At 49.5% G+C, this 24,379-nt stretch overlaps 1 protein-coding gene and 1 long non-coding RNA gene across 2 annotated transcripts in view; both read right to left on the reverse strand.

The window, feature by feature from the left end:
- The window catches only part of NEDD8 (NEDD8 ubiquitin like modifier), a 104,845-nt gene that overhangs the window by 59,988 nt on the left and 20,478 nt on the right, over positions 1 to 24,379 (reverse strand). The window lies entirely within an intron of this gene.
- Positions 1,438 to 9,240, reverse strand: LOC138521271 (uncharacterized). The gene is made up of 3 exons (XR_011283003.1): positions 9,035 to 9,240; positions 7,592 to 7,724; positions 1,438 to 2,479 (listed from the first exon to the last, which is right to left on the reverse strand). It is a non-coding gene; the product is annotated as an uncharacterized lncRNA (long non-coding RNA).

Raw genomic sequence — 24,379 nt, forward strand, 5'->3', positions numbered from 1 at the left:
CTGATGACCAAGTTTCGTATTCGGAATCTTCCTTCAAAGAAGAAATCTCAACTGACAAAGTCACAGATTATAAAATTTACGTATCAAAAACACTAATTGCCGATTTCCAGCTCATGCAGGTCTTTTTGAAGTTGAGCGAGAAAGCTGGGTGGAGAATGAATCGAGGTATTTAGATATACAAAGATCTAGGCGCATAAACTGTTTGTTGGCAATCAACATTCGGAATAAACTTGTAGAGATAACATTGTTATGCTTGAAATGGAAGAGATTACATTTTAGGTTATGGAGGGGGGGGAAACAAATGCAATTAAGATGACCCTGCTTCCAAAGTTATTTTATGTTTTTAGTCTGTTGCTGTTACCTTTCACAGAGGACATGATTCGAGACAAAGTTTTATGAAATTTCCTGTGGGGGATAGGGGGGAGAAGGCTAGGATTCCAGTGGATGTACTTGTGAAGCCAGTTTGTTTGGGCAGTTTTGGTATCCCTGACATTACATCTTACCATAGAGCATTTGCCTTGTGAACCTTGCCTTTTTGGTTGAGGGAAGACTGTTAGCTGCCCGAATTGGGTAGGTATAGAGAAGAATGTGGTCCGGCAAGTTCCCTTGGATCGCTTGCTTAGCATGGAAAAAAGAATGCCACCAGATAAATCTACCCCATTTGTCAGGTATATCTTGAATGAGTGAAAGAAGTGCTCTGTAGATTCTGGAATCAAATAATGAGTCTCAATTCCTCAATCTGGTGGAATCCAGTGCTACGCTTTGACAACCATTCTCTCCTGCTCTCCCTGGCAGATTGCTGTTATCTGGAGTCTGGGGCAAGTGCATGAAGGTGCTTCTATGCGCTCAATCTATTTCCTTAAATTCAAATATAATCTTGGTGCTTCTGAAGTTCCCCGCTACCGCATCCTCTGAAATTTTTGTTAGTGTACTAGCACCTTTAGATGCCTCACTGCATGATATCCCTCCGTTAATACACCTTTCCAAGAGCTCTGCACTCTCGGCCTTGACTACATACAAGATGCTAACGCAAGCTAGTAGCAATGCTCCTTCAGACCGAGGCAGGACTTTGGAAAATATTAGAAAAGGACTGGAGTCGAATCTGTGCTGGACCGCCCAGATAAAAGATTGATCTGAACCTTAGGTTCACTCAAAGAATCGTGCATGGTATATACTGGACACCTTTGAAAAGGAAGCATTACAAGCTTATACAAGTAGACATGCTGGAATTGCAAAACAGAAATTGGTAATTTACACATGTTTTGGTCGGTGTCCAGCCAAAGGATCGAAAGCCTATTTATTAGTTTAGTGTGCATAAATTTTTTTTTTTTTTTTTTTAAAGAAAACAGGGATTTTTGGGGGGGCGGGCCATAAAAAAAAAAAGCCCTTTTTTTCATCCTTTTGGTATAAAAAAGAAAAAAAGGCATTCTAGCCTTTTGTTTTAGATCCTTTCACCTACAACCCTTTTGGTCTTGTGTAAGAGTTGTGAGTTTTAGGGAGGAGGTCTTGCGGCAAATGCAACTTGCATTAAACCTTTTGCTCCCTCGCTCCCCTTGGCCGTTTGCGTTAGGATTATGTCCAGTGGTTATTCAATTATATGTTGACCAACTTGTCTTATAGAGTTCTTCTGACAGCAAAAAAAGCAGATTCTGAAGTGTTGGAAGGGTGACATCAGGCCAACAATCGATGGCCGACTACAAGATCTGACTATTCTCGAATAGAGAAAAGACAAGCTATCAGATTGAAAAAAATAGACAAGTATCTTGCAATTTGGAACATCTTCAATGAGCTATATGTAGGAAATCCATCCTTTGTGTCTTTCTTTTTCTCTTCCTCAGTCGATTTTCTTTACCTCTTTTTCGCCACTAGTTTGTCCACCCTTTCCTTTTTTCTATCTTTTGGGCTCTGTGGCCCCTGTAAATATTGTACAAAAGTTGTTGAACTTAATTTACTTGTTTCTTTGACTGTAATATTGTATCCTTTTTTCTACTTCTATTGTAAAAGTCTAATAAAGCATATTCAACAAATAAAGAAAACTAGGATAGCCATCAAATACGGCTTTGTCCTGCAGCCACGCCTCTTGAAGCAATACATCTGACGAAACCAACTTAATTGAGCCATCTTCCCTAAACAAATGAAGATGCCTACGCGTGTTCCAAGATTTCATTAATAAAGAGGATCAAGGCGTGGGCACCCTTTGGGGTAAAAAGGAATGCAACCAGCCCCAGTGCACCTTAGTTGAGGGATCTAACTTACAAACAACCTAATAATGTCCTATCTTTCAATGAGTCAGTATCTCAAGAAAGGGAAGATTTACCTTGTTTGGCGCCATCTGTCAATCATTCATCTAGCGGGTTGATCGATGCTTCATCTGCGGCTGTTTTAATGCTGTTCCAGAGAGTTTGCCAGCTTCCTAATGAATCTCCAGTTGGTCTGGCCATCGTTGCAAGGGACTGTATGATTCATCAGACAGAGTGGACTATCGGCACAAAACCACAACTAATAAGCTCAAACCTACTTGCATCAAGAAAACTTTTTTTTTTTAAAAAAGGGCAATAAAATTAATACCCATGCTTCTTCAAAAGATTTAAAATCACTCTTTTCAAATGCAAAGTGGAAAAGCAAAGGACATAGGATATGCACAAAAGGGTGGGTACGTTGGAGTTCTCTGCACGATTAGGGGAAGGAGCTCCCTGCAAACCCAGAATTGCAACTAGGGGAATAAAAAGGTAATTTTAAAGCAAGTGCCTGGAACACTTTGTCCATGAATGTTTCTAGGGAAATGGTTTCTAAAGTAGAGTAGACTTCTGTTCCAACTATTACAGCCAAACTTCCTGTAAGCATAGAGGGGGGAAAAGGAGTTTACTCAAACGAAACCGGTGCACACATTAGAGCCTGCTCTGTTAGCCCTTTTATTTATAAAATAAATTGTGAGTAGAGATGCACACCACTTATGTTAAACTAGTATACTCTGTGACTTACTGGAAATTCTGTGTGTAAAAAACACTCCTTCAATATTACTTTAGGTGCGCCCAGTTGGTAAAGTGCTACCTTTACGTATAAAAGAATCTGGGGAGATTCACCGTCTTTCACAGTGAATAAACCGGGGCACAGCAAACTGCATACAAATTGTAACTGTTACTTAGACCATAAAGGTAATTTCAATATTTCAAGCAAATAAACAAATACATTTCTTTACAAATCATCACTGGGCACATGCGCCCTCTTGACAGCTGCAGAGAAGCCAAGTTACTTCAGTGCAAGGGGTGCATTTAAGGCATATGCCCCCTGTTCCCAGAGTCACTATCCTGGTGACAGTTGTAAAAGTTCAATACAAGCCAAACATGAGTTTAAGATATGGTGGCTAGTAGCTCTCTTTATCAAAGCAACATCAACTTGATTTACGCAAGTCAGCACCGTTAGCCCAGCAATGGAAGGGTTATGCAGTGGCCAAAAATATAAGTTGCAAGCACAGCAAAGTCACCAGCATACAATCTTTTACTCTCCAAGAGTCAAATATCACTGGCCAATGGCTAGTGGAGAGTGAAAATGTGTCACCCCGAGTTATGTGTATTCTAGTCTGATAGCCTGGCTTTGCCAACTTACAGGGAAGGAGACTGAGTGACTGGGCCTCTCCTTGATACTTTGGGAGGCCCAGTAACACCTTCTAGGAGAAGCCGTCCTGGGAAATGGGAAACAATCGCAGACCCCCTCCACTGACCCCCCTCCAAAAAGAACTAGCCTCATACTAGGGTGCTGCATACCAAAACAGTCTTTTGATGCTACGGGCAAGGGAAGGCCCGAGTTAATGAGACCGAGAGAGCTCAGTAAAGCTGAGGGAATATTCCACCATCTTGTTTCTCCCTCTCCTAGCTTTCTTTCCAGTCTTCTATACTACCTTTAGCACAAAGCACTTGTAGGATGCCAGAAGGCAAGGGACATCTCAAAACCAGGAATTGGATACCTAAAAGCAGACTTGTAGTAGTCCAATCACCTGTGGATTGTGGCCTTTAAAGGGGGGGGCTCCCACCCCTTTAAAAGGGGGGGGGGGGCTACCACCCCACCTCCGATTCACTCTTGAACAGAAAACTCCCTCTGTTGGGAGAACGGACCTTCAAAATACCTCATCTGATGAGGTGCTAGTGTCAAAGGCAGAGACAAGCGCGTTTCCCTACATGTCCCTAGTGCACATTGGGGGTGACCTGCTGCTCTAGCAAGACCTGCAAGTCACAATGCTGCCCTGGATCTCACTGTGCTGAAGGACCCCTGCAGGTGTGTGTGCCAGCCCCCCGCCCAGTGTAGCCTGACAAAGATGACTGAAATGTGTCTCATAGACCCTGGAGTGGGACTCCAACATCTGAGAAGCACGTAATCTAGGATCCCTGTATTTTCGCCGTCTAAACACTGAGCCGTGATTCAAGCTCGTTCATCCCCCCACCAGGAACTGCTTTTGGCACATCTTCAAAATGCAGGCTTACCCTCTCAAACCTGATGCTCAATCTTGCAACAGCCACGTTCAAAACACTTTTCGAACCACTGCCATCTTCAACAGTCGACCACTCTGGTGGGCCCATCAAACTGTGCATCCAGTCATCAGGATCTTCACTGTCAAACCGACCACGGTGGCCCTTGTGACCTGCACTTATTTGAACGCTGCTTTGAAATAACAACTAACTTCAGCACAACCCTAGGTTGACACCATTCCCAGTCTAGAACAAAACCGACCACTGCATGCAAGGTGGTTTGAACCGCAAGAACAGTACTGTGAAGCCTACTTCGGCACAGTCAAACCACTGAGACTAAAACAGTATTGACTGTTAACGGCCACCCTTGTCCATCTATTTAAGCCCTAGAGGCTAGTTAGGTCACTTTTAATCAGGTTTCAGAGTTTGAAATTGCTGCGAGTCATTTAGCTTCTGAACAGGGCCTAAATCGAGCCCGACTACATTGACACCAACGGCTACCAGGAGTTCCTGTTGGGTCCCCAACCCAAATGGGTACCACTCCAATATACCCATCTGACATTAACAACAATATGTTGAGCAAGGTCCAATCACAGATAGTGGCGTGAGCAGAGAAAACATTTGTGGCAGTAAAGAGACAATACATGAGATTAGTGAAGTAACAGTGGCAGAGTTATGATATAGACGCAAATACAGGTAAAGACTTACAGGCCGATTCATGTAATTCCTCACAAAAGTGTTGCACGCGGCTGGCGCACAGCGTACCCGTGCGAATGTCTGCGACAGCCGCGTGCGATAAAATCAATTTCCGCGCAGAGCGTATTCATGGATTCTCGCCTCCAAAAGCAGACGTGGCGCAGCAAACCTGCAGCAGCACCAGTTACGCCCCCAAGAACGCCTTCGCGCAAGGAAAAGCCATCAACCATCGCCAAGGGCTGCGCCAACCCTGGACCAGTTCACCGGACTGGCAAACAACAAACGCAAAGCAGGGAACGTGTATTACGGGTTTCGGGAACACGCGTGTGCGAGAAGTTTCACACGCGATCGGGCCTGGGGGAGCGTGTGCGTGTATTTCAGGGGTGCGTGAGAAGTTCCACACGCGATCGGGCTGGGTACGTGTATTTCAGGGGTGCGTGAGAAGTTCCACACGCGATCGGGCCTGGGGTAGCGTGTACTTCAGGGGTGCGTGAGAAGTTTCACACGCGATTGGGCTGGGTACGTGTATTTCAGGGGTGCGCGAAGTTTTACGCGCGATTGGGCTGGGTGCGGGTATTTCAGGGGTGCGCGGGAAGTTTTACGCGCGATTGGGCTGGGTGCGGGTATTTCAGGGGTGCGCGTATTTCAGGGGTGCGCGGGTAGTTTTACACACTCGCCTACAACACGTATTCATGGAATCGAATGTGGCCAATCCGGAAACACGTACGCCAGCAGAAGTAGGCGTACGTCCACCCGCACAGCATAAAAGTGCACGCAAACAACAAACAAGCTCAGACGCCAGGATGAACATACCGTTCCTAGCAGCAGTGGCCGTGGGATACCGCAGGAGGAGGAGGATAGTCAGGGCCAGAATTTTTACACCCAGAACCAGCCTTTTTGGGATGCCTGATGACCATGTGTATGGGAGGTACAGGTTTCCACCTCACATAATACTCGACCTGGTCAGTGAGTGGGAGGATGACCTCACATCAACCACCCTGTGCTCCCAAGCACTCAGCCCCCTGGAGAAGGTCCTCAATGTACTGCACTTCTTGGCCACTGGATCATTTCAGCGGACAAGTGCCATAGTGGGGGGGTGTCACAGGCCACGCAGTCACGCTGCCTACACCAGGTCTTGGACATCATCACTGCACGCCCATCAGTCCGCAGGCACATATACCTGCCCAGAACACTTGCAGAAAGGCAGGCTGTCGCCCAGGATTTCTACAGGGTGGCACAATTCCCCAAAGTGCTAGGTGCCATTGATTGCACCCATGTGGCTCTACGTCCCCCCAGGGCAACTGAGCACATCAATCGAAACCGCAAGCACTGGCATTCCATCAACCTCCGGGTAGTATGTGATGCCAAGGGAATCACCTCAGTATACGCCAACTATCCAGGCTCCACCCACGACAGTTTCATCTACAGAATGTCTACGCTAAACCGGGACATAGAAGCTGGGCGGCATGACGATACATGGCTGCTCGGCGAGTATAAATGCCACTGCGCATGCATGTCAGATACTGAGTAATGTCACAACCCCACTAATGATACCCATCACCACCTCCCCAGGAGACAGTGCCTACCCTCTCAGCACCCACATGACGCCAATTCGGAACTCCACCACGCCACCCCAGGTAAGATACAACACAGCCCACATTGCAACCTGGGGCATCGTGGAGCGCACATTCGGAGTGCTCAAGTCACGCTTCCGCTCCCTTGACCGTTCTGGCGGGCAGCTGTTAATACGCTCCCCCAGTACTGTGCAGGATCATAGTGGCAGCATGTGTCCTGCACAACGTTGCAACACGCCGGGGCCTGGCCGTGGACATGGTGGTGCCCCCACATCCCCAACCACATGCATGCCCGCTGCGCATGGGAGGGGAAGGGCACGGGGTGAGGCAGCCCGTACGCAGCTCGTGGCTAATTACTTCACATAAAATCACACCCCTGTGGAGTGCACACAGCCCTGGCACATACCAGCTGACAATCAATGATGATTGTAACTGACAATGTGTCAATGGACAGTCAACTGTCACAACCATACCAGCCTGAGATTGTACATCTGGAAGTGTTCCATTGTGTGCTTCCCTACCTACACAAGCACCACCAATGCTGTGTTCAAAAGACACTTCTATTCTGCTAAAATCATGACCCCCTTGCAAGATACAACATGACAACAGTGCCATGTCACCCAACCCCTCCCCAGCACCGCCACCCAACACACCATGGCATGACATGCCATGTGAGAGCAAACAAAGTCATCCCCCAAACATGACACGTGTCACAAAGTACAGTGTCCCTAATGGAAACTGGCCACACACAATATGCCCACATAAATGTAGAACAACACACATGACCAAATACTTACCACAATACAATCGACATAGCATAAACATGACAGTATTAAGGTAAAGGATACGTAGTCTTACAACATGAGAATGCCAGCACATCCACCACCTCCAACTCTACAGTGTTGTTGCCACGCACATCTGGAAGTCCACTGCTCACAACATGAGCTCCATCTCCAAAGTGGACGGCCTTGTGAAGACATGAGGAATGAACCTGTAAATTAGGAGGGAGACATGGATGCACAAGCACACATCAATACACCATGCAGTGCACAATACAACAACAATATGCACTAGGAATGTATACACAGCATTGACTACAGACTGCCCACACATGTCGTGGGAGTCCAACGTCACTGTGTAAGTCACCGTCACTTGGGCACACCCTTTGCAAGCCCATGGAAACAGGAAGCAGGAGGGGTGTCTGTCTCACGAACCCAAGCATCTAACCCAAACCTGCATGTGCCCAGCCGGAATACAGTGGATGCCCACGGGAGCCACACAAGGCAACACACTGCAACAAAAAATCAAAAATGGCCATGTGTGGGCCACGGGGGGTGGGGGAGGCCACCCAGGAGGTCCGAGGACAGGGTGCCCACCAACAGCCACCTGTGTGAATGTTGGGAAAAAAAACACCTCCATGGGCTCATGGCCTGCACGGCTACTAAATTGTGGAAGATTCACTGCTGGATTCGCTCTCCTCAACCTCTGCTGCCACAGGAGGTGGTGGTGCCATGGGAGGCAGCCCACGCAAAGCCCCAGTTTGGTCCTCCTTGGCAGCAAGCATGCGGGTGTGGAAGGCCTCGTTCTGGAGGGATATGATGCGGAGATCCCCATGCAACACCCGACGTGTTGCCCGGACCTCTGCCCGAGTTGCCTGCATCTCTGCTGAGAGCGTACGGGTGACGCGCTCCAGCAGCTGTTCCGTCCTGGTGACAGTGGAAGCCTCAAGGTCCACAAGAGTCTGCCTGAGGTGCCGGACCTCTCCCCTCAGGGCTTCCGTCTGTCCCTGGGCATCTAGAGAAATCGATTCCCTCAGATTGTCCAGGACCGCCTGTCTGTCCCTGTTGGACGCCAACATGTCCTCCCTGACTGATTGGCAAATGGAGTCTGTTGCCTGCTGTAGTAGCTCCATCTGCCTTTCTGGGGGGGGTGGGGGGGGGGGGGACAATGGAAGTGGCCACCCTCTCCATGGCTTGAGCAATCATTTCTGATGATGCTGCCTGTTGGTTGGCCATACCGTATATGGATTGCTCCCATGCGGTATTGCCCGGTGGCGGACGGCCACCACACCTGTCTGGGGCAAGGCGAACTGCGCCTTGCTGTGTCGGCACTACCTGAGGCTGCAGGACTGCATTTCTCCTCTGATCTGCTGGCCCAGGAACAGGATCAGATGTTGCGGAGTGTGGCCCTGCATCCGTAACCACCACAGGCGCACCTACCAACACTGACATCCCCCATAGTGGGCTCTACCCCTGGTGCAGGTGGGTCGAACAGAACAGTATCCCTTCCATGAACACATACCTGCGAATCCACATAGGTCTCATCCAAATCAACACGAAAAAGAGTTCTGGGAGGTGCAGCCAGGGACACCCCTGGACAGTATGGCCGGCAGCAAGAGAGGGTTCTCCCCCACCACCAAACCACCTCCCCCACTGGTGCCTGGTCGTGCTTCAGATCCCTCCTGGGCCTGCACCATCACCTCTCCCTCAACAGCATCAAGTGCGTCATCCTCTGCAAAAACATGAAAGACAAAAAATGGAAACAGGCATTAGCACCATGGCACGCTATTAGGCCAGACAAGCTACAGTACCAGTACTTGATTTACACATGTCCCACATGACTATAACCCTCCCATGCATGCACCGTCCATGAGTTGGAAGGGGAGGAAAATGTCAGACACTGATGACACCAAGATGGAAGCGCAACACATTAGCTGCATGCTGGCTAGCAGTGCCATCACACATTGGCCTGGGAGTGGCATGTCCAATACACATACATGACACATGCCATCACACAGATGGCATGTACCATAGGCATGTCATATATGTGACAATAGGGCAGAGTGATGCGCAGTAGAACCGGGTGAATTTCTACAATCAGCCTGAATGAACACAGCTAAATACGGAACAATGTTGTTGCAAGATGCCACTTCAAGGGCAACTGGCGCGATGTAGTGCAAAATGCCTACTGTGGGCAGAAGGGAATACTGTAATACCCAAATCCCAGGGCGCCGAATGCATTGGATGAAGCACGTGTGGCCCAAAACACTCAGGCACACACACCCTGACCTGGCACTCAACCAAAACCCCTCCCACAAACAACATACACATGGATCACACACACATGCATGTGCACTCACCGGACAATGCCTCGTAATCTGGCAGTTCTCCCACATCTTGGATCTGCTCCTCTGTGACGTAGGTCCCAGCAACATGCTCATGTAGAGTGAGTTCAATGTCCTCTTGTGGAGACCCACCTCCAGTCACCAGAGTTGCGGCATGACTTGAGGCCAGCTTTTTCTTTGCCCTACGCTTAAGGTCATTCCAGCGCTTGTAGCACTAAACAACTGTGCGCCTCACAAACCCAAGGGCACTTATGCTGTCCGCGATGGACTGCCAGTGTGCCTGACGTCGAGCAGGTGTGATCCTACACCCTGAAGTGACAACATTTCGGCGTCATGTTCGGACACATACTGCACAAGTGCATCCAGTTCGGCATCATTGAAGCTAGGCTTCCTTGGCGTGCCGGACCGTGTAGCCGTGTCGGGGTCATCAGCCTGTACTGGACGAGCACTCTTCCCCTTTCTTTTTGTGGGTGGTGGGGATCCGGAGTGCCCTACGCCGCTCTGGACACTAGAGGCAGGAGCACCGGTGGACTGTGTAGTAGTAGTAGTGTGCGATGGCACACTGACCACATGACTTTCTGCAGGCATTAGCTGAAGTGTGATGATGGCAGGGGGAACCTCAGTCTGATGTACCGGGACCAACACTGTCCTGGCTGGGAGAGTCAGAGCTGGGGTGGACGGAGCTGCAGCTGCCCCTGCAGCCTCCCCACCCCGCCTACTCGGGGCAGCAGATGACATGGCTGCCCCTGTACCACGTGGCCTGGTGACACTGGCTTGCGCCGCCACCCGTGGCCTAGACTTGGCGACCCGGAAGTCAGCCTGGGAGTCACCCTGTGCTAGGTCAGGTGCCACAACGGGCCGGTCCAACAAGGGCTGAGCAGGGATGGTGTCAGCCACGTTTCCCTCAACCAAGGGGGGGGGGGGGGGGGGGATGTGTGTCCCTGACTGGTCCTCCACACGTGGGTGGCTAGGGGTAGTCTGCAAATCCTGGCCACCTCCCCTACCGCGCCCACCTCTTGAAGCTCGGCCACCTTTGCCACCCTTATCACTTGCTCGCCTCCCAGCCATGGCACTGATAGAATTGTGCGTATGGGAGTTGCAGTAGACAATTGTCCTGGGCAATTGGGGGTCAAAGGGGTAGGGTACTAGATGGAATTCGTACCCAAGTGCTCTAGCAAGGCTGTATGGAACCCCTGGGGAAAGATGACGGGTCACGCAACACACAGGCACCCCTAAAACAGAAAATGACGTGCACGCGACCCCTCGTAGACCACGTGCGTGGGAAAAGGAACCCGCACTACGCTGTGGCACCCAGAAACACAAAAATGAACGTATGCGTGTCACACGCAGCCTACAATGACCTCTGAAGGGGTACGCTACACACGGGGCTAGCACAGTTGGTAAATACGTGCGCGACTCACCGTCTGCCTGGGAAAAGAGCGTGAAAAATACGCGCGTGTGCGCGTTGGCAACACCCCCGCCAAAAGAAGATTTGTACACTGTCTGAGGAGACAGGACAAAAGGAGAAGTCAAGGCTGTTTGAGGAAACAGGTCGAAGAGAAAATCAGAAAAATACTGACAGAGGTAACAGGGAGTACGAACTAGAAACGCGGTGAAGTAAATCGCGTGTGAACCGACAAGAAGTACAGATTTCACCCACTCGCTCTCCACAAGAAGCACGTACAAGGAAATGACGTACTACACGTACCTTTTAAACCGCACCACACGTCCAACGTCACTTCCGCGTATACGCACTGAGGCCCTATCCTCCAATTACGCGGGCTGACACTCGGACGTGCAGTTTTTGGTCTTGTAACATTCCCCCGGGTACAGGGAAACGCCCGCACGTGTCACGTCACAGACGCGCCTGCGCTGTCAGGACCTTTGGTCCAATGGAATCGCGTACACAGGCCAATCGCGTGTGGAACTTCTCGCGCACCTCTGAAATACACCCACACGCTCCCCCCAGGTCCGATCGCGTGTGGAACTTTGGCGCACATTTTTTCCTGCGCAGGGACGCTACCGCCTGCTTTCATGTGGCGGACATGTATGGACCTGTGCGCGTCTTTGGCCGTGCGCTGTTTTTCCCTATTCGATTCCATGAATATGTGTTGTAGGCGAGCATGTGGGCGTTCCGCGCACTTGCCTCCTGTACTTCCCCCGTGACACCCACATTTCCACGAGTTGTTCCCCATTCTGCGTAACGCCCCGTGTTACGCCTACTTTTGTTATGTGCGCCGCGCTATGTGCGAATTCGCTGTGGCCTTATCGCACGGCGTTCGATGACCTGTGCGCCAGCGGGCGCAGTGCACTTTTTCAGCGCACATCCCACATTTTGCTCGTGCGCGGACTTCCATGAATAGATGTGTGCTGTTTTCTGTGCGATAATCACACTTGCACTGCGATTTTCGCTATTTCACTGCGAATCGCCCGTTTGCGCTGTTTTTTCAGCGCACATTCATTCCATGAATCGGCCTGTAAATGAGAGGTAGAAGCAAGACAGTAAAGCTGACGGAAATAAAATTTAAGAACTAAAAGAAAGCAAGACATACGATTCAACAGAAACACTGAGCAATGGAGTATAAGTCAGAGCAAAACCACAATAGGAAGGGGAGAGGGGCGGGGTTGAAGGCATGTGCATTTTTGGGAACATTCCTACGTTTAGGAAAACCCAAGTTCCACCATCTTACAGGCACTCAATTCACGAGAATTGACTTTAATAGCACCTGAGCCACAATGAGTAACTCATGGCTCGAGGGAAATCCTGCCGCCCATGAGTAACTTCCAGCTACTCCTCATTGACAGCTGCTTTTCGCACAGAACACATCTTTTACAACCATTGGTTTATAGCCTTTCTACCCAGCTTCATTACCCGGAGCGCTGCATTTTTCTCTCTTTGCATATTCTAGGTCATTTCCACATAGGTGGGTTTTTGTGTGGTCTTTTAAATTCAAGAATATTTTTTTTCATAGAACTGATTGGACAGTGCCTTAATTTTGGACAGTTCTACATTTGGTTTGTTATTGAATCACATTCACACCCTTTAAGTATAGCCTTCCCTCAGCCCAAGTTACCACAAAAAGGTGTCTTAACTGTGCCCGTTTCACCTTTATGGCTGGGATCGCTCTGGTTTTATAGAAGTGTGGGGGCAGAGTACATGGTTTAACCACTACTCTATACTCCTGCGGGGAAGAAGTCATATCTTCACAGAGGTTCCTTACCTGAATTCTGGTATTCAGTGGCTTTGCGACAACGGATTGACAGGCCACATGAGCTGCGTGTGTAGGGCAGGTGCTGGGATGGAAATGAGCCTATCCCAGCCCCCTAGGCACTTCCAAGTAAGGCGAACACCATATGAAGTGATAACGTAAAAGAGGGAGGGGGGGGGGGGGGGAAGAGTAATCCCCATCGGACACACACTCTGTAGCGCTTAGAAGTAGATGCCTGGCACTAGAAAAGCTCATACCCCTCAACTCCATTTTGTATTAGGCCCAGAAAGGATAAGCTGCAGACTTGCGCTGTTGGCATTCCCGGTTCACGAGACCCTATTTATGTATAACACAATGGCTTCGCAAGAGCTCGGTTCCCACAGAAGTCTACTTCCACCTCATCCCTTCAGTGTTGCAAATATTTATCTTCAAGAGCGCAAGACAACACCACGCTCTGCACCGCATCCATTCTTCTGCACTCAACTGCCATCAGGCCTCTAACTCCTCCCCACCCAGCCAGGCTGGAGCCAGCCCCACACCACCGATGACCTCCCACACCTTTGCATTCTGTGATAAGCAATCAATGAAGCCTCGAATGTGTGAGTCAGCGTGCCTGTAGATTACCCTCCCTTCGCCCTGGCACCATTTCCTGTGCCGCCCCTGCTACTAAGAGACCGAGACTAAAGGCGAAGGAATGCCCCCACTCCTGACTAGAGTGGGGGTCCTGTGACAGGTGCGCCTTGGACCATATGTCCACATACTTAACTGCAAGGTATAAGGAGAGACCATTACAGAATAGAAGGGAGCTATTGGACCTCTGGAGAAGTTTTGAGGAAACAGACTCTTGAAAGGGATGGGGCGACACCATACAATGAGAATAACACAAGTACAGAGGAAACTGGGAAGAAGAAAAAGGGGACTGATCCACTCGCCACACGACCAAGAGAAGGTTGTACTAATCCGACCTATGTGTCTGGGGGGGGGTAAGAAGATGACGATTATGGCCGGTCCCAGCATGGCCCCGCCCACGCGATATATTGCACCCTGAGGTGTCCACCCTTAGGTGGGGGGGGGGGGGGGGCGCGAGAGACCTTAAATTGGTACTGGCTACTACACGTACAGAATTAGCTAGGTTAAGAGCAGCTTGTGAAACAGTACGGGCAGCAGAAATTCCAATGTTGCCCCCAAGAATGCCCCCACAGCTGCAGGGGACTTCCTGTTCAGAATTGACAGTGGCCGCCTAAGGGCCATCCATGTAGAGCGGGAAGGTGACAGACAGCCTGGGGTATGATAATGTGGGGTCCCAACGAGGGGATGAGGCATACTGGAGCGACTTTGATATGACAGAAGGCACAGGGTGGGGCTGAACAAGTGCTCACCACCACCCCAAGAGGAGAAAGCCTACGGGATGGAAGATTAAAGGGAAAGGTTTGGCAGGATAGCATTGGCAAAGAAGGAGGGAAGTGGTGTCAATGGAGAAAAAAGGATGAAAATTACAGATGCCCTTAATTCATAAGGGGTGCAGGGCAACCCCATTAGGTCCCTTGGGCGCAGATGGGCAAAAATAATCTTCTCAAGGCCCTCCTACAACTCACTGCGGGAGCGGGTAAATGGATCGAGGCTTTTGAAGAAACAAACATACAAAAAAAGAACACTGCAGGGATACCCTCAGCCATAGCAGACATTAAGGTGCTAGTGGCTGCAGTGGGAGATCAGGCAGAGACAGTGTGGATGAAAGCAGGGTACCTGGGAGTAAAGTTAAGTAACAACGTCCATGATAGGGCATCGTTCAATAAGATCAGAGCGCAGGTATGGGATGCACTGCAGCAGACATTCCCGGACACCCTTCCCCCACCCCCCCATTTACAATCCATAATGCAGTGCACAGGGGACAAGGAAGACGCTGCGCAGTACATTCTTAGGGTCCAAGATCTGGAGAGTAGAAACGGGCAGCGCCTGGGACCAAACCATATCCCCGTTTTACATCATTGTAAAAAGAGTGCTACCCAAGGAGGTGCAGAAGGCGCTCGATAAAATAGCTGGGGTGGAGGCATAGAGATGGCCTGAGATTCAAAGCATCATCGTGCACCATTGTAGGAGGATTCAAGAGCACGAAAAGGAAACTGTTCAGAGGAGACAGGATAAGGAAGAGAAACTAATGAGTGAAAGTAGCAGCAGCAACAGCGGTACCGCCCCCAGAATAGATTGGAGAGGAAGGGTGTGCCTCTGTCGCAACATAGACGAGGATGGCAGCAGTATGGGCAGGCAATGGACAAGGACAGTGGGGAGGAAGCCAACACTTTTTGGGGCCCCAGTGGCAAGAAGGGCCGCAACAAGGACAAGGTGGGTTTTGAGGGCAGAGAGGAGGATGAGGATTTGGTGGACAAGGACCAAGGGGTGGCAGGCCAGGACAGTGTTTTGGTCATGCGGGAGCACTTTGAAAGAATGCTGCAACAGATCGGGAGGAAACTACAATCAACATTCCTATGGATACCTCCACCTAGGTAGCCCCCTATGACACATTCAGGGGATGCCCTAACTCAGCATACACGCAGTTGCCTCTCCAAATCCCCAACCCTTACCACCCACCGCACCAGCAACAGACCATGCAGCCACACCAACCCAGCCCCAACCAACAAGCCGCGGAAAACAGACCCCGCCCCCCCCCCCCCCCCCATCGGCACTGCGCCCAACAGAGCAGCAGTCCCATACTAGGGAGCCACAGTGGTAGGGGGACCCCTTCTCGTTCCCAGAGACAGACACCGACACTAATTAGGGCAGCCCACAGAGCACTTGCGTGTCCAGTACGGTCAATGACCTTACATCCAGAAGAGGAACCACTGTTGGGGGCAGAGATGGGAAATAAGCAATTCATCTTTATGGTGGACTCGGGAGCAGAGAAGTGGTGCATTAGTGAATGAAACTTCCCACGATCAGGAAAGACTCGACAGGCAGGGAATTCTCTGGTGCTGCATTAATGGTTCCATACACAAAATATTTAGATGTCATGGTGGGAGGAAAGGTTGTACGAGCACTTCTCTACTCTGAGAGGTCCCCGTAAACGTATTAGGAACCTACTTAGAAAACTGAACACAACAAGATCTGTGCTCCCTCCGAGCAATGCTGGCGATACATTCTGTGGCAAGTGAGATGGTAGTAAGGGGGATCCCCGTCAACCCAGATATGTTTGTTTATGGTATCAGAGTACTAGCCCGAGCTGTCCCTCAGATTGCCAGGAAAGAATGGAGAGTATCTGCACATTTCGTTTCATTTTCCGACCTCTGGCACTTCCTGAAGTGGTTGCCGGCACAATCTTGCCAATAGATCTGGAAGGTTTGTGTGTGTCTGCTAGAAGGATAGTACTAGACCCTGACCCCCACGGTGCACAGTGTTATGAATTGACCCCAATGTACCTCTACGAGAAGAGACAAACTAGGAACTTTTTGAAGATGACAATAATGGTGAAATAATCCTTAAGATTTGCATACCCCGTGACATAATGGTGCAATACAGAAAGGTGCTGAGCTCCCTTTTGGCTGTTGTCAGTGGACCACACCCATTCAGTGAAAGTGATTTGCAGTATGTCCCTACACATTCGTGGACAAACCCTCACGATGTGGGTATGTTCAAAGAGGTAACACCAGTAAAAATATCCCTGAAGCCAGGAGCCATACAGCCATGGGTTGAACAATACCCCATATCCAGCGAGGCAGAAAATGGAATCCAAGAGACGCTGCAGGCCCTGTTACAGCAAGGTATTCTATTATTGTCCACCTCGCCATGCAACACAGTGATATATCCGATTAAAAAAGCAACAGGGGGCAGTTGAAGGATGATTCAGGATTTAAGACCCCTTAACGACATTGTACAGCAAGTTTCCACTAGTTTCTAACCCGGCATCCATTTTGTACAGCATTCCCAAGGCAGCCAACAACTTCACAGTGGTAGACTTGAAGAATGCATGCTCCCCAGTGCTCCTCGACCCAGACTCACAGTACCTTACAGCATTCACCCTGGGAGGAAAGCGCCATGGACACTGTCGCTTGCCCTAGGGGTACCACAAGAGGCCCAGTATTTTGAACAGGATAATCCATTAAGATTTAGGGAACATTCAGGTGCCCAGCACAGTAATTCAATACGTAGACGACCTATTGGTCTGCAGCGACAGTAAACAGAGCCGTCGAATTGATTCCATATTCCATTGCAGTCGTTAGCAAAGAAAGGGTACACAATGAATAGTATTGCTTACAAGAGGTGCTCTACTTGGGGCAACTTATCTCCAAGGATGGAAAGAAAAGAATTCTAGACAGAGCAGCCACAGTGCGTGCTACTCCCAAACCAATCACAGTGAACGGCATGCACAGGTTCCTAAGGCTCTAACTATTGTAGAGCATGTATCTTAGATTATGCAGCATATACCAAGCCGCCTGTACAGGGTCTCAAAGAGGCCCAAAAGGAGCGCATCCCAATTCAGTGGACAGCAGAAATGGTGACCAGTTTAGATGATTTAAAAGTAGTGATCTAAACCGCCCCTGTTCTCGCAGCTAATTACACGCAGGAATTCTATATTTTCTCTCATTCAAACCGCACACTCATGACAGCAGTGCCAACACAAACAAGTTCTATGGGTCACAAGCCACTGGTTTACTACAGGGGCATGCTCGATTCTGTCATACAAGGACAGTTCGCATGCGAACAATCTCTTGGCGCTGCAACTTTCGCAATTGAAAAATGTTCCACCATTGTCATGGGATGCTCTGTAACACTGTATGTGGAGCATTCACTCTTTGCTATATTGGATCGATCCAAGCACAGCACCCAATGGGCCCCAGCATATGAGATTATCCAGCCCTCACATTCATGTAATGCAGTGTAGAAGAGTAAATCCTGCCACGTTCCTCACCGATCCATGTACGGCTGATGACATACAACATGATTGAGCAGCCTATGAAGGGGAAGGTGGAGACATCCCCAAAGACAGCCCCTTAGAGGAAGGAGAAGTACTTTTCATTGATGGGTCAGCATCCATTGACCAGGATGCAGGTTAACACATGTTGGGGCAGTAGTATTGCGCCTAGAAGAGGGAGAATATGAAACACTGATCATGAAGACTACCCAGACATTCTGCAGAGGAACTAGTCGCACCCATTGAAGCTCCGCGGGCTTCAAAGGGGTACTAGGTCACCATTTAGACTCTGCATATGTATCCACAATGGTACATGCAGGTCTGTCACGTTGGAGAACTAGGGGATTCAGGAGGGCAGATGGCTGACCAGTGCAACACGCAGCCCTGCTCAACTCATTGATCTCTGCCCCCGCAGAGCGTTCTGTCGCTGCGATCATTAAATGCGTAGCGCACACCCACAACACAGACGAGGTATCCTTGGGAAACGCGGCTGCCAACTTGACAGCGAAGGAGGCAGCATACCTCCCAGTACCTACATCAGCAGAGTAGGTCATGGCCACATCCAACATAGTGGGACACACAAATACATACAAAGCCCTCCCTGTAGCACAAATTATCGAACTACAGCGTAGGGCACACACAGAAAGAAGAGCAGGGTTTATGGCTCAAGCGTGGGTGCGTCCAATCACCCACGGATCTCTTGTGGAGACAGCAGGCCATGGGAAAAGTCGTGATACCCGTGGAATTACTCTACACAGCATTTGAATAGTTACATTTTCCATCCCACAGTTCCAAGCAACACATTGCAGCAGACCTTCAGGAAGATTGGTTTATACCAAATTTACAGGAACACCTGGCATAATAGGTAACCCAGTGCACAACGGGTCAAGTGTTCAGCATAGGAATGACGTTGGGAGAAGATGCAATGGGGCGCGGTACCTCATTGTGGTGGTGTTTCCATTTTCCCCTATGGATTGAAGCAGGCCCATGTGCCCACCCAGACGCCAAGTGCGCTGCTAAATTTCTCATCCGAGAGGTTTTCCCCCCGCTGGGGACGTCAGATGTTTTGTCCGAAAATGGAACACACCCAGGTTCCATGGACCCTATGAAGTGATGTTCTCCACCCATCTTGCCATGAAACTAAAAGGCAAACAACAAGGGGGGGTCCTGGGAGACACTCTGCCATACACAAGTCCTGGTTACAAGAGCCTTACCCAGAGTCTTTAGCTCACTATCTTTCAAAGAGGAGAAATATCCTAAACATATCAGTCTTTGTCCTGCCCTGGGGCAGTCCAGCACTGAAATGCTAGGCAATTCTCCTCCGGACAAGAGTACCAACAGCAACCCCAGACACGTGTTTCAGTCTGGTTGAACCTCATCAGTAGGGTGTAGCTGTGCCTCTAAGAATAGTGAGCAAGGGGTCCACGTCTGGATTCCCCTAGTAACTTAGGATGAGGCCCAAAGTTACATGAAATATGCAAACAACAAGGGGGGTCCAGGGAGAGACTCTGCCGGTCATGAGTCCTGGTTACAAGAGCCTTACCCAGAGACTTTAGCTCACTATCTTTCACAAAGAAGTAAAAGGGGCAGAGATATTGGATACACCCCTCTCGGATGTTCGTAGGGCACCACACCAGACTGAAAACAAGAACACTACCTCAAATTAATAGCTCTAAACTGACCATATCTGTGCATGTGAAAATCAGTACATTACAGCAGAGCACTAGCTACAGAAACTAAAAGTCTTTTTCATCTCTTACCCTCCCTATTTCCGCAGGTGCAACGATGATGGAGATGACACCATTGAGAGATTCTTCAAATGTAGATAGTAGGAGGAGTATCATTAGTTTCACTAGGGCCTCCAGCTATGACTCTGGCCTCCATTTTACAGCTATTTTGTTTACAATTTGTATGTTTGTATTAGGTATTTACTAGGGTGCGCCTTTTATCTGTGCAGGCCATCTTAAAAAAGAGGGGGGGGGGGGGGTGTTTAAAGGGACCTGGAATAGTAAAAGAAAAACCTTTGAATGCTACAGGATTAGTTTTGAATGGAACTGAAATGCCCCCCCCATATTACTGCATCCCTTTCAATAGTAACTGAAGTGCCATCAATTGCCTCTAGTCCTATCCTTATGCACTCCACAATGACCAAAACCGTCCACACCCTTACCTCCTTCCCCGATACAATACATTCCAGCCAAACCTTGAACACGAATGAAAGGAAGTACACCAGTAACAGTATTTGAACTGTCCACCATGCCAACCAATGGAACAATGTACAACCACACCACTGCAGCCAGTAGCGACTCCCAAACCACAATATGCAATAGTATTGTGTTTGAATTATTAACGAAAAGGGTAAAACAATCCCTATGCAATACCAACATCACTAGAGATGCAATATCAGTAGTAAGAAAGCCCACGTTGCATAGTGACAGAAAAGGCAAAGGCGCCAACATAAATATGATACATATCATGGCTTAGAATTAGATGCAGTTAAAGACAGTCATCCCGAAAACTCAAACATTTGGTACTCCGACATGAGTGCAACGACTAATGGTAATTGCTACAATCTGTTCCTTAATACTGCAGGCATCTGGGGCATCCAAGGTCTTAGTACCATAAGATATACCCAAAATAGAGAAACAATGTCTGATTAATCTTGCACTATGTAGGATCAGAGGCATTCAGGCACGCAACGTCCACCTACAACTTGAGCCAGATATCCGAAAATGCAAAAAACGAATTCCACCAACCCCAGCCGTTTCAAGGAAGCGCACCTGGCCATACAAGGGGCGAAGTATACAGACATTAAGTGGCAAGAGACAACTCTCGTGTGTAAGGCAGAAGGACTTGTCGGATATCCGTAAAAAATATTACCCCTTGTAGAACAAGCGTGCGCACAAATATGGAAAGAGCATGTTGCAAAACTAACGTGGATCACAGCAATCGAGAAACCAATGAAGGTGCACCAGGAAGAAAGCAACAAACTTCGTTTTTACAGTGAGGGAGCTGTCTCAGTGGGATCAAACAAACGAAGTAACAAAACCATACTAATTCCAGATCTCTGAAAAGGCACTGCAGCGCTGATGGATTACTACTGAGCCTGCAGCCAGAAGGTGTACTTGCACCTCCTGCCATCTTGGAGGAGCTGTTCGCTTACCACGCTGCACTCTGCGACGCGCAGCAAAACCAGAAGAACACCTAAAGGGGAGACCCTTGCCCGATGAACAGGCAGCGCCCCTAAAAGTAATGCCCACTATGCCACCTCCAGATGTGCCAATTGGGTGGTGTTGTGCCAAATCTGTGCCTAATAGTGCAATGATGATTGTGACTATTGGGAATAATAATAAAATACCCTGTGCTACAAAGGAAGTAGAAATCCAAACTGAACACCACGATGGCCCCGCACACAACCATTGTACCTCCCCCAGATCATGAAAACTATAAGGAAGTATAGGTAGACTTGGCAGGCAATGGGGGAATATACATATGACCTGCACACCTAAACAGTATGCGCAGCATGGGGAAAGTGGCACGTGTGCAGGGCGTGGATGCCTTTAGTCAGTCAAACAACTTTATTCGGCCAGAAAGGACAACAAAGTACATCCCAATATTGCATTTCTAAAACATAGTTACAGCGCAAACAAAAAGAAAAGCAAAACCGTGAAAAGAGTCGCACCCTCCTTAGTTGCCACCGGACAAGTCTTAACCAATAGTCGGGAACCAACGTCCCCATGCCTTAATTAACTCTCATAGCGCCTTCGACCCAATTGACTAAGATTTGCCCCCAGGAGGGGTTCTGTTGCTGGTTGGGATACCCAGGGGAAACACACAGGCAAAGTCGAGGAGAGAGCCAACTATAATCCCACTTTTTTTTCACGGCCGACTGTGGCGATTGCATTTTTCCAAGACATACCTTGCCATGTGGTCGGCCCTTAAACCAATTTAACAATGTCCGTTTTGGCATGGAATTAAACAGTCTGGTGCACTCTAACGAAGCACCCCTGGAAACAAACCCACATTCGCCCACAGCCTGCAACCAATTAAGACATCTATTCAGAAGGGCGTCCCTAGGTTCTCTTGTATATCAGGTGAGTTTGGGAACCCCATGGAGGAACACTGGAACTACTTTGTTGTGTAGTACCCAGACTGAGACCTCCCTTGACCGGGGATTAAAACATTTGCCACCCTCCTCACTGGGCACATAATGCCCTGGGCTATCAGTGTTCCGCAGTGGTGGAGGCTCGTCCCCCCTGGTTAGGCTCCCCAAATAAGGGAGGCACTGGGGGTAGAACCACCTAATCGACCCTCCGTGGGAGGGGGGAAAAATAAATAAATAAATAAAACGTACAAAGGCAGGGCGGGCGGGAGGAGAAGAACAGGAGCATGAGAGATGTGTTCCTATAACAGAAGTTGGATTCGGCCACCCTGACGCAGCCCCTGGTGAGCCCTCTTTTCCCCTCCCTCCCTGCTGGCCCCTCATTACCCCCTTGATGAAAACCAGTAGTAGATTAATCTCAGCCAGCTCCGAAAGCAGGTGTTGGCAGGGAAAACCTGGCAAATTGCATGTACTGTAGGAGGTGGGGCAGGCGAGCAGTGATCTCCCTTTGGGGGGAGTTTGGGAACATAAAAGGGACTAAGACATAGAAAGGAGCTGGCCACCAAGGGAATGTCTGACGTGGGCTCGCTCCAAGTGCTAGATGGAAAGCTGGACTGCTTTCCCTCACCCGATCCAACTAAGCCCAGGTTCTTGGAGTCAAAACCAGAGGGCCCAACAGAAGGGGGGTGGGCTTCAGGAGGAACCAGTATCGTCTGTGGTGTTGGTAACCAGTATCGTCTGTGGTGTTGGTGTTTGGGCCAGCAGGGGACAGTGCCAGAGATGGGGCCAAAGGTGGAGTCAACAGAACACGACCTCCAGTCAGATTTGCAATGCCCATGGAAATCCTTTCACAGCCCTTGGCCAGGGTATCCAGGACAACAGCAGTGGCCGCACGTTCAAACCCCGCCCCCGCCCCGCCGACAGGGGTTAATAAGTCATCAGCGGGCACAGGTAGACAGGAGCTGATGTGAGTTTGAAGCAAGTCTGCAGGTAATCCCAGAAGGCCGTGATAGGGACCACTACTGAAGACCGTAGGTGCCGAGTGACTCGGGTATAGGCTCCCCACGGACCCCCTCTGGGTCACAAAAAATGTCTGTAGAATGTTGGTCAGGTGCTCCATCCACATTGGAGCTCCTGTGGCAGACACTGCTTCCCTCATTCTTCGGCCCAGGATTGATTTGCGATGCACCAATGAGACCGGGGGGCCTTGCAGATTCGAAAAAGGGGAAGAAAGGTCCCCTTCCTTTGGAGACGCTAACCATTTCCGGGGTGTCACCCCGAGGGAGGCCATCCATCATGAACCCCAAGACAGGAGAAGCCGGGGGTTCAAATCCAGAAGTCTGTCTCACCTCAGAAGATCGTCCAGTGGACTGCTGCACTGACCTCTTGCACTTGTATGGACTCCGCTCCATCAGGGAGCAAACACCCGTGCCGGTTCAGCCCCGCCGGTTCAGCTGCAGTGGGGGCAGGGCAGCATAGAGACTCCAGGGCTCGGGATCCCCCAGCAAACACCAGCAGGCTTCCACCCTCGCAGGTTTCAGCCCGTGGTATATGTCCTGGTGGGGGCGGGGCAAAGGAGGTATGCAGCGTAGATAGACTCCAGGGCTCAGGACCCGCGCCCTTTCCCCCGCAAGTTTCCACCTATAAAAAGGTACCCTCAGCATGGGACGAAGCATAGAGAAAGGCAAATGAGCAGAAATATGGAGGGCGCAGGGGTTGAGGGGAGAATTTGTTACTGTAAAAGTAACGAAAGGGGGGGAATGTTGGGATGGAAATGAGCCTGTCCCAACCCATAGGCACTTCCAAGTAAGGTGAACACCATATGAACGTACAAGGGGGGAGTAAACTGCACTATCAGACAACATAGGGGCTCTGTAGCACTTAGAAGTAGATGTCTGGCACTAGAAAAGCTCATAGCCCTCGACTCGATTTTGTATTAGGCCCAAAAAGGATAAGTTGCAGGCTTGAGCTGTTCGCATTCCTGGTTCGCAAGGCCCAATTTATATATTACACACTTGCTTCGCAAGAGCTCTGTTCCCACAGAAGTCTTCATCCCTTCAGTGTTGCAAATAAATATTTAGTATCTTCCAACGGACTGCGCCCTGCAAGAGCGGGAGACCGGGCTCTGCACTGCGTTCATTCATCTCGACTAAACTCCCATTAGGCCTCCAACCCCCACCCAGCCAGGTCAGAGCAAGCCCCGACCCCCACACCTTTGCATTCCTCGATAAGCACGCAAATCCCAGGTCCCAACCCCCATCAAGTGTCCACTGAAGATCTAAGCATGTGTGACTATTTCTTCCTA

Source organism: Ambystoma mexicanum, chromosome 13 (genome assembly GCF_040938575.1).
Source record: "Ambystoma mexicanum isolate Mex_15411 chromosome 13, UKY_AmexF1_1, whole genome shotgun sequence".
Lineage (NCBI taxonomy): Eukaryota > Metazoa > Chordata > Amphibia > Caudata > Ambystomatidae > Ambystoma > Ambystoma mexicanum.